We start from the raw sequence: 11,511 nt of genomic DNA, 5'->3' as shown, positions 1-11,511 counted from the left end.
ATATATATTTTAATTCTATTTAAAGTTATATATCAATCATTGTAGATAATTGCCTAAAATGTAATAATGTTACAAAAGCAGTGAAGGCAAACAGTGGTGTCATGCCAAAGAGTAGGACCAGAGGGAAAAGTGAGAAATTGATATTATTTTTAAAAAATAGAGTATTGTTTAAATAAATTAAAAATAAAAATAAAAATATCTCTATTGAATAATTATTAAAAATATTTTAATTTAATGATACTAATATGCCATGAATAGATATTATTTTAACAATTTAGTGTTTTATTTTATTTTTAGTTTTAAAATTCTTAAATAAGTTTTCTTTTAATATGTATGTGTCTGTATTAGGCACAAAATATCAAAATTTATATAAAAAAATTTAAATCAAGTTAAAAATAATTTAAAATAATATGTAAAACTTAAATTTAATATAGTAATTATGAGTTAAAATAATTTTAATATAATTGTTAGTTAGAATTAATAATTAACATTATATTAATTGTAATATGATAATTTGATGTACTAATTAGTATATTAATTTTGGTTAAATTTAAATTATTTGCCATGGTTTGATTTTTTTACATTACTCTTAAATTTTGATTATCTTCTATATTTAATCAAGGAATACATATATTAAATACATTTCTTAGAATTTTAAACTAATATAAAATTTATGAAAGTTGTATGACCAAATTTGTACCATGATTGAAGTGCAGTATGCAATTGACTATGTAATGTTGGTATTATTATAATTTAAAATAATATCTGCTTTTTAATTAGTTATTCAATTGAAATACACCTTTTATTCTAACAATACTAAAACAAATAATACTGCATTATGAAAATGTGAATTAAAAATAATGAGATTAGATTATCTACTGAAACAAGACAAAAACTGGGTATCTCAGTGTTAGCACTCCCGTGTAATTGTTCTAAATTTAATTTTATCATTTCAACCCTTTGCACCTCTAGTGAATACATTCACTTTTTGTAGCATGCGTTAACTTTATAGCTTTTACACCTAGATCTTTTTGTAACTAGCACTAGAACGCACTACACTAGGTGCATTATTCGTGTGTTTTCTGAGACGCGCTTGTTGCTGAGAAGAAAGGTAATATTCAAGAGTCTTTCATTACAAAAAATCTCTTGTGAATTTACAATTTCAAAAAACAAATAACCCTGAAACAGTTTCCAGAATAATTATTTCTCTATTCTGAATTTAAAAAGGCAGAACCAACAACATAATATTCATATAATACTTTTGGATTGTTTATTCAAAAGGTCTTTATGAAACTCGATTTTTAAAAATTTCAGACAAAAGGCGTAGTGAGTCCCAGATCGAGAGGGAACAAAATTGGTTTTCCGAAAACAAAACGTTCTGGTTTTTTTTCTCGTATCTTCTTTTTGTGATTCGTTTATGGACGTGCCTTCTTGCCTGGGTGCAAACAACATACGAAAGTGTTTGTGTGAATTTTTTTCAGCGCAATACGGACCCATGAAATTGCAAAAATTAGGCCGAAATTTCACAAGTTTCAGTAGAGGATAGCCTTGGTTTGCACAAAATTTCTGAAAAATTTTCTCGGAATATTTTTATTCTGAAATTCCACCCAAGAATCTCGACTGAATTTGGGAAAAAATGCAACAAATTTCAGGTCAAACGGATGAGTATTCACCCATGAAAAGAATCAAAGTTTCACACACAAACGAATCTTCCTTTCAGCCCTAGCAGTGATGAATAAAAAATTTATTACCAATCTTGTGGGACGAATCTGGGGCTCAAAACTCAGCCAAAACTCAGTAGACACAGTGGCGAATGTCTGGTAAAAATTTCAGACCAAAATAACCAAGGAGTAAGAAGTGAGTCCCAAACCGAGAGTGAACAAAATCGATTTTTCGAAAACAAAACGTCCTGGCTTTTCTTCTCTGTATCTTCTTTTTGTGATTCGTTTATGGACGTGCCTCCTTGCCTGGGTGCAAGCAACATACGAAAGTGCTTGTGTGATATTTTTTCAGCGCATTACGGACCCAGAATGAAATTGCAGAAATTAGGCTGAAATTTCACAAGTTTCGGTAGAGGATAGCCTTGGTTTGCACAAAATTTCTGAAAAAATTCTCCCGGAATATTTTTTTCATGAAATTCCACCTAAGAATCTCGACTGAATTTGGGACAAAACGCGGCAAATTTCAGGTCAAACGGATGAGTATTCACCCACGAAAAAAATCAAACAGATTCACACACAAACGAACCTTCATTTCAGTCTTGGCAGTGATGAATAAAATATTTATTACCAATTTTGTGGGACGAATCTGGGGCTCAAACCTCAGCCAAAACTCAATAGTCACAGTGGCGAATGTCTGGTAAAAATTTCACACCAAAATATCCAAGGAGTAAGGCGTAGTGAGTCCCAGACCGAGAGTGAACAAAATCGGTTTTCCGAAAACAAAACGTCCTGGCTTTTCTACCCCGTATCTTCTTTTTGTGATTCGTTTATGGGCGTGCCTCCTTGCCTGGGTGCAAACAACACACGAAAGTGCTTGTGTGAATTTTTTTCTGCGTAATACAAACCCAGAATGAAATTGCAGAAATTAGGCCGGAATTTCTCAAGTTTCGATAGAGGATAGCCTTTGTTTGCACAAAATTTCTGAAAAATTCTCCGGAATAGTTTTTTCCTGAAATTCCACCCAAGAATCTCCACTGAATTTGGGACAAAACGCGACAAATTTCAGGTCAACCGGATGAGTATTCACCCACGAAAAAAATCAAACAGTTTCACACACAAACGAACCTTCCTTAAAGCCCTGGCAGTGACGAATAAAAAATTTATTGCCAATCTTGTGGAACGAATCTGGGGCTCAAACCTCAGCCAAAACTCAATAGACAGACCAAACTATCCAAGGAGTAAGGCGTAGTGAGTCCCAGAACGAGAGTGAACAAAATCGGTTTTCCGAAAACAAAACGTCCTGGTTTTTCTTTCCCGTATCTTCTTTTTGTGATTCGTTTATAGATGTGCCTCCTTTCCTGCGTGCAAACAACACACGGAAGTGCTTGTGTGAATTTTTTTCAATGCAATCCGGACCCAGAATGAAATTGCAGAAATTATGCCAGAATTTCACAAGTTTCGGTAGAGGATAGCCTTGGTTTGCACAAAATTTCTAAAAAATCCTCCCGGAATAGTTTTTTCCTGAAATTACACCCAAGAATCTCCACTGAATTCAGGACAAAACGCGACAAATTTCAGGTCAAACGGATGAGTATTCACCCACGAAAAAAATCAAACAGTTTCACACACAAACGAACCTTCGTTTCAACCCTGACAGTGACGAATAAAAAATTTATTGCCAATCTTGTGGGACGAATCTGGGGCTCAATCCTCAGCCAAAACTCAATAGACACAGTGACGAATGTCTGGTAAAAATTTCAGACCAAAATACCCAAGGAGTAAGGCGTAGTGAGTCCCAGAAGGAGAGTGAACAAAACCAGTTTTTCGAAAACAAAACGTCCTGCCTTTTCTTACCCGTATCTTCTTTTTGTGATTCGTTTATGGAGGTGCCTCCTTTCCTGGGTGCAAACAACACACGAAAGTGCTTTTGTAATTTTTCTCAGCGCAATACGGACCCAGAATGAAGTTGCAGAAATTAGGCCGGAATTTCACAGGTTTCGGTGGACGATAGCCTTGGTTTGCACAAAATTTCAGAAAAATCCTCCCGGAATTGTTTTTTCCTGAAATTCCACCCAAGAATCTCCACTGAATTTAGGTCAAAACTCCACAAATTTCAGGTCAAACGAATGAGTATTCACTCACGAAAAAAGTCAAATAGTTCGACACACAAACGAACCTTCCTTTCAGCCCTGGCAGTGACGAATAAAAAATTTATTGCCAATCTTGTGGTACGAATATGGGGCTCAAACCTCAGTCAAAACTCAATAGACACAGTTACGAATGTCTGGTAAAAATTTCAGACCAAAATACCCAAGGAGTAAGGCGTAGTGAGTCCCAGACCGAGAATGAAAAAATAGGTTTTCCGAAAACAAAACGTCCTGGCTTTTTTTCCCCGTATCTTGTTTTTGTGATTCGTTTATGGACGCGCCTCCTTGCCTGGGTGCAAACAACACACAAAAGTGCTTGTGTGAATTTTTCTCAGCGCAATACGGACCCAGAATGAAATAGCAGAACTTAGGCCGGAATTTCACAAGTTTTGGTAGAGGATAGCCTTGGTTTGCACCAAATTTCTGAAAATTTCTCCCAGAATAGTTTTTTCCTGAAATTCCACCCAAGAATCTCCACTGAATTCAGGACAAAACGCGACAAATTTCAGGTCAAACGGATGAGTATTCACCCACGAAAAAAATCAAACAGTTTCACACACAAACGAACCTTCGTTTCAACCCTGACAGTGACGAATAAAAAATTTATTGCCAATCTTGTGGGACGAATCTGGGGCTCAAACCTCAGCCAAAACTCAATAGACACAGTAACGAATGTCTAGTAAAAATTTCATACCAAAATACCCAAGGAGTAAGGCGTAGTGAGTCCCAGAACGAGAGTTAACAAAACCGGTTTTCCGTAAACAAAACGTCCTGGCTTTTCTTCCCCTTATCTTCTTTTTGTGATTCGTTTATGGACGTGCCTCCTTGTCTGGGTGCAAACAACACACAACAGTGCTTGTGTGAATTTTTCTCAGCGCAATACAGACGCAGAATGAAATTGCAGAAAAAAGACCGGAATTTCACAAGTTTCGGTAGAGGATAGCCTTGGTTTGCACAAAATTTCTGAAAAATTCTTCCGGAATAGTTTTTTCCTGAAATTCCACCCAGGAATCTCCACTGAATTCGGGACAAAACGCGACAAATTTCAGGTCAAACGGATGAGTATTCACCCACGAAAAAAATGAAACAGTTTCACACACAAACGAACCTTCCTTTCAGCCCTGGCAGTGACGAATAAAAAATTTATTGCCAATCTTGTGGGACGAATCTGGGGCTCAATCCTCAGCCAAAACTCAATAGACACAGTGACGACTGTCTGGTAAAAATGTCAGATCAAAATACCCAAGGAGTAAGGCATAGTGAGTCTCAGAACGAGAGTGAACAAAAAACAGTTTTCCAAAAGCAAAACGTCCTCGCTTTTCTTCCCCGTATCTTCTTTTTGTGATTCATTTATGGACGTGCCTCCTTGCCTGGGTGGAAAAAACACACGGAAGTGCTTGTGTGAATTTTTTGCAGTGCAATACGGACTAAGAATGAAATTGGAAAAATTAGGCCGGAATTTCACAAGTTTCAGTAGAGGATAGCCTTGGTTTGCACAAAATTTCTGAAAAATCCTCCGGGAATAGTTTTTTCCTGAAATTCCGCCCAAGAATCTCCACTGAATTCGGGACAAAACGCGACAAATTTCAGGTCAAACGGATGAGTATTCACCCACGAAAAAAATCAAACAGTTTCACACACAAACGAACCTTCCTTTCAGCCGGGCAGTGACGAATAAAATATTTATTGCCAATCTTGTGGGACGAATCTGGGGCTCAAACCACAGCCAAAACACAATAGACACAGTGACAAATGTCTGGTAAAAATTTCAGACCAAAATACCCAAGGAGTAAGGCGTAGTGAGTCCCAGACCGAGAGTGAACAAAACCGGTTTTCCGAAAATAAAACGTCCTGGCTTTTCTTCCCCCGTATCTTCTTTTTGTGATTCGTTTATGGACGTGCCTCCTTGCCTGGGTGCAAACAACACACAAAAGTGCTTGTGTCAATTTTTTTCAGCGCAATACGGACCCAGAATGAAATTGCATAAATTTGGCCAGAATTTCACAAGTTTCGGTAGAGGGTAGCCTTGGTTTGCACAAAATTTCTGAAAAATTATCCTAGAATAATTTTTTCTTGAAATTCCTCCCAAGAATCTCCCCTAAATTCGGGACAAAACGAGACAAATTTCAGGTCAAACGGATGAGTATTCACCCACGAAAAAAATCAAACAGTTTCACACACAAACGAACCTTCCTTTCAGCCGGGCAGTGACGAATAAAATATTTATTGCCAATCTTGTGGGACGAATCTGGGGCTCAAACCACAGCCAAAACACAATAGACACAGTGACGAATGTCTGGTAAAAATTTCAGACCAAAATACCCAAGGAGTAAGGCGTAGTGAGTCCCAGACCGAGAGTGAACAAAACCGATTTTCCGAAAATAAAACGTCCTGGCTTTTCTTCCCCCGTATCTTCTTTTTGTGATTCGTTTATGGACGTGCCTCCTTGCCTGGGTGCAAACAACACACGAAAGTGCGTGTGTGAATTTTTCTCAGCACAATACGGACCCAAAATGAAATTGCATAAATTAGGCCGGAATTTCACAAGTTTCGATAAAGGATAGCCTTGGTTTGCACAAAATTTCTGAAAAATCCTCCTGGAATAGTTTTTTCCTGAAATTTCACCCAAGAATCTCCACTGAATTCGGGACTAAACGCGACAAATTTCTGCTCAAACGGATGAGTATCCACCCACGAAAAAAATCAAACAGTTTCACACATAAACGAACCTTCCTTTCAGCTCTGGCAGTGACGAATAAAAAATTTATTGCCAATCTTGTGACACGAATCTGGGGCTCAATCCTCAGCCAAAACTCAATAGACACAGTGACGAATGTCTGGTAAAAATTTCAGACCAAAATACCCAAGGAGTAAGGCGTAGTGAGTCCCAGACCGAGAGTGACCAAAACCGGTTTTCCGAACACAAAACGTCCTGGCTTTTCTTCCCCCGTATCTTCTTTTTGTGATTCGTTTATGGACGTGCCTCCTTGCCTGGGTGCAAACAACACACGAAAGTGCTTGTGTGAATTTTTTCCAGCGCAATACGGACCCAGAATAAAATTGCATAAATTAGGCCGGAATTTCAAAGGTTTCGGTAGAGGATAGCCTTGGTTTGCACAAAATTTCTGAAAAATCCTCCCAGAAGAGTTTATTCCTGAAATTCCACCCAAGAATCTACACTGAATTCGGGACAAAACGCGACAAATTTCAGGTCAAACGGATGACTATTCACCCACGAAAAAAGTCAAGCAGTTTCACACACAAACGAACCTTCCTTTCAGCCCTGGCAGTGACGAATAAAAAATTTATTGCCAATCTTGTGGGACGAATCTAGGGCTCAAACCTCAGCCAAAACTGAATAGACACAGTGGCGAATGTCTGGTAAAAATTTCAGACCAAAATACACAAGGAGTAAGGCGTAGTGAGTCCCAGACCGAGAGTGAAAAAAATCGGTTTTCCGAAAACAAAACGTCCTGGCTTTTCTTCCCCCGTATCTTACTTTTTGTGATTCGTTTATGGACGTGCCTCCTTGCCTGGGTGCAAACAACACACGAAAGTGCTTGTGTGAGTTTTTTCAGCGCAATACGGACCCAGAATGAAATTGCATAAATTAGGCCGGAATTTCACAAGTTTCGGTAGAGGATAGCCTTGGTTTGCACAAAATTTCTGAAAAATCCTCCCGGAATAGTTTTTTTTTCTGAAATTCCACCCAAGAATCTCCACTGAATTCGGGACAAAACGCGACAAATTTCAGGTCAAACGGATGAGTATTCACCCACGAAAAAATTCAAACAGTTTCACACACAAACGAATCTTCCTTTCAGCCCTGGTAGTGACGAATAAAAAATTTATTGCCAATCTTGTGGACGAATCTGGGGCTCAATCCTCAGCCAAAACTCAATAGACACAGTGACGAATGTCTGGTAAAAATTTCAGACCAAAATACCCAGGAGTAAGGCGTAGTGAGTCCCAGACCGAGAGTGACAAAAACCGGTTTTCCGAAAACAAAACGTCCTGGCTTTTCTTCCCCGTATCTTCTTTTTGTGATTCGTTTATGGACGTGCCTCCTTGCCTGGGTGCAAACAACACACGAAAGTGCGTGTGTGAATTTTTTTCAGCCAATACGGACCCAGAATGAAATTGCATAAATTAGGCCGGAATTTCACAAGTTTCGGTAAAGGATAGCCTTGGTTTGCACAAAATTTCTGAAAAATCTCCTGGAATAGTTTTTTCCTGAAATTCCACCCAAGAATCTCCACTGAATTTGGGACAAAACGCGACAAATTTCAGGTCAAACGGATGAGTATTCACCCACGAAAAAAATCAAACAGTTTCACACACAAACGAACCTTCCTTTCAGCCCTGGCAGTGACGAATAAAAAATTTATTGCCAATCTTGTGGGACGAATCTGGGGCTCAAACCTAAGCCAAAACTCAATAGACACAGTGACGAATGTCTGGTAAAAATTTCAGACCAAAATACCCAAGGAGTAAGGCGTAGTGAGTCCCAGACCGAGAGTGAACAAAACCGGTTTTCCGAAAACAAAACGTCCTGGCTTTTCTTCCCCGTATCTTCTTTTTGTGATTTTTATGGACGTGCCTCTTGCCTGGGTGCAAACAACACACGAAAGTGCTTGTCTGAATTTTTTTCAGCGCAATACGGACCCAGAATGAAATTGCAGAAATTAGGCCGGAATTTACAAGTTTCGGTAGAGGATAGCCTTGGTTTGCACAAAATTTCTGAAAAATCTCCCGAATAGTTTTTTCCTGAAATTCCACCCAAGAATCTCCACTGAATTCGGGACAAAACGCGACAAATTTCAGGTCAAACGGATGACTATTCACCCACGAAAAAATCAAACAGTTTCACACACAAACGAACCTTCCTTTCAGCCCTGGCAGTGACGAATAAAAAATTTATTGCCAATCTTGTGGGACGAATCTGGGGCTCAAACCTCAGCCAAAACTCAATAGACACAGTGGCGAATGTCTGGTAAAAATTTCAGACCAAAATACCAAGGAGTAAGGCGTAGTGAGTCCCAGACCGAGAGTGAAAAAACCGGTTTTCGAAAACAAAACGTCCTGGCTTTTCTTCCCCGTATCTTCTTTTTGTGATTCGTTTATGGACGTGCCTCCTTGCCTGGGTGCAAACAACACACGAAAGTGCTTGTGTGAATTTTTTCAGCGCAATACGGACCCAGAATGAAATTGCAGAAATTAGGCCGGAATTTCACAAGTTTCGGTAGAGGATAGCCTTGGTTTGCACAAAATTTCTGAAAAATTCTCCCGGAATAGTTTTTTCCTGAAATTCCACCCAAGAATCTCCACTGAATTCGGGACAAAACGCGACAAATTTCAGGTCAAACGGATGAGTATTCACCCACGAAAAAATCAAACAGTTTCACACACAAACGAACCTTCCTTTCAGCCCTGGCAGTGACGAATAAAAAATTTATTGCCAATCTTGTGGGACGAATCTGGGGCTCAAACCTCAGCCAAAACTCAATAGACACAGTGACGAATGTCTGGTAAAAATTTCAGACCAAAATACCCAAGGAGTAAGGCGTAGTGAGTCCCAGACCGAGAGTGAACAAAACCGGTTTTCCGAAAACAAAACGTCCTGGCTTTTCTTCCCCGTATCTTCTTTTTGTGATTCGTTTATGGACGTGCCTCCTTGCCTGGGTGCAAACAACATACGAAAGTGCTTGTGTGAATTTTTTTCAGCGCAATACGGACCCAGAATGAAATTGCAGAAATTAGGCCGGAATTTCACAAGTTTCGGTAGAGGATAGCCTTGGTTTGCACAAAATTTCTGAAAAATTCTCCCGGAATAGTTTTTTCCTGAAATTCCACCCAAGAATCTCCACTGAATTGGGACAAAACGCGACAAATTTCAGGTCAAACGGATGAGTATTCACCACGAAAAAAATCAAACAGTTTCACACACAAACGAACCTTCCTTTCAGCCCTGGCAGTGACGAATAAAAAATTTATTGCCAATCTTGTGGGACGAATCTGGGGCTCAAACCTCAGCCAAAACTCAATAGACACAGTGACGAATGTCTGGTAAAAATTTCAGACCAAAATACCCAAGGAGTAAGGCGTAGTGAGTCCCAGACCGAGAGTGAACAAAACCGGTTTTCCGAAAACAAAACGTCCTGGCTTTTCTTCCCCGTATCTTCTTTTTGTGATTCGTTTATGGACGTGCCTCCTTGCCTGGGTGCAAACAACATACGAAAGTGCTTGTGTGAATTTTTTTCAGCGCAATACGGACCCAGAATGAAATTGCAGAAATTAGGCCGGAATTTCACAAGTTTCGGTAGAGGATAGCCTTGGTTTGCACAAAATTTCTGAAAAATTCTCCCGGAATAGTTTTTTCCTGAAATTCCACCCAAGAATCTCCACTGAATTTGGGACAAAACGCGACAAATTTCAGGTCAAACGGATGAGTATTCACCCACGAAAAAAATCAAACAGTTTCACACACAAACGAACCTTCCTTTCAGCCCTGGCAGTGACGAATAAAAAATTTATTGCCAATCTTGTGGGACGAATCTGGGGCTCAAACCTCAGCCAAAACTCAATAGACACAGTGACGAATGTCTGGTAAAAATTTCAGACCAAAATACCCAAGGAGTAAGGCGTAGTAAGTCCCAGACCGAGAGTGAACAAAACCGGTTTTCCGAAAACAAAACGTCCTGGCTTTTCTTCCCCGTATCTTCTTTTTGTGATTCGTTTATGGACGTGCCTCCTTGCCTGGGTGCAAACAACATACGAAAGTGCTTGTGTGAATTTTTTTCAGCGCAATACGGACCCAGAATGAAATTGCAGAAATTAGGCCGGAATTTCACAAGTTTCGGTAGAGGATAGCCTTGGTTTGCACAAAATTTCTGAAAAATTCTCCCGGAATAGTTTTTTCCTGAAATTCCACCCAAGAATCTCCACTGAATTTGGGACAAAACGCGACAAATTTCAGGTCAAACGGATGAGTATTCACCCACGAAAAAAATCAAACAGTTTCACACACAAACGAACCTTCCTTTCAGCCCTGGCAGTGACGAATAAAAATTTATTGCCAATCTTGTGGGACGAATCTGGGGCTCAAACCTCAGCCAAAACTCAATAGACACAGTGACGAATGTCTGGTAAAAATTTCAGACCAAAATACCCAAGGAGTAAGGCGTAGTGAGTCCCAGACCGAGAGTGAACAAAACCGGTTTTCCGAAAACAAAACGTCCTGGCTTTTCTTCCCCGTATCTTCTTTTTGTGATTCGTTTATGGACGTGCCTCCTTGCCTGGGTGCAAACAACACACGAAAGTGCTTGTGTGAATTTTTTTCAGCGCAATACGGACCAGAATGAAATTACATAAATTAGGCCGGAATTTCACAAGTTTCGGTAGAGGATAGCCTTGGTTTGCACAAAATTTCTGAAAAATCTTCCGGAATAGTTTTTTTTCTGAAATTCCACCCAAGAATCTCCACTGAATTCGAGACAAACGCGACAAATTTCAGGGTATTAACGAAAACAAATTTCAGGTCATTTTAGACATTAAACGAATCTGGGGCTCAACCTCAGCCAAAACTCAATAGACACAGTGACGAATGTCTGGTAAAAATTTCAGACCAAAATACCCAAGGAGTAAGGGCGTAGTCCCGACGAGTGTAACAAAACCGGTTTTACGAAAACAAAACGTCCTGGCTT

This window comes from Phaseolus vulgaris, chromosome 2 (assembly GCF_000499845.2).
Source record: "Phaseolus vulgaris cultivar G19833 chromosome 2, P. vulgaris v2.0, whole genome shotgun sequence".
In the NCBI taxonomy this organism is placed as follows: Eukaryota; Viridiplantae; Streptophyta; class Magnoliopsida; order Fabales; family Fabaceae; genus Phaseolus; species Phaseolus vulgaris.
This window is presented reverse-complemented; position numbering follows the sequence as displayed.